The sequence below is a fragment of the Carassius gibelio genome, chromosome B24 (assembly GCF_023724105.1).
Source record: "Carassius gibelio isolate Cgi1373 ecotype wild population from Czech Republic chromosome B24, carGib1.2-hapl.c, whole genome shotgun sequence".
Classification (NCBI taxonomy): Eukaryota; Metazoa; Chordata; class Actinopteri; order Cypriniformes; family Cyprinidae; genus Carassius; species Carassius gibelio.
Window position 1 is genome coordinate 16,594,706 of NC_068419.1, and position 203 is coordinate 16,594,908.

The following is a 203-nucleotide window of genomic DNA, read 5'->3' on the forward strand; positions in this document are numbered from 1 at the left end:
TTTTTTTTTTTTTTGATTGCGGTGTTACCAGCAAATTATAGCTTGACTTAAGCACCTACGTTTCTAACCTTACAAATGTGTCCCATACCTTTGTCCTAAAATATGTTTTTATTATGAAAATCCAAAGCTATTATCTGTTGAATGTGTTGTTAATTTTCTTATATTGAATGCAAAATTTAAGTCTCCTTTGTCTTTCCCCTTTT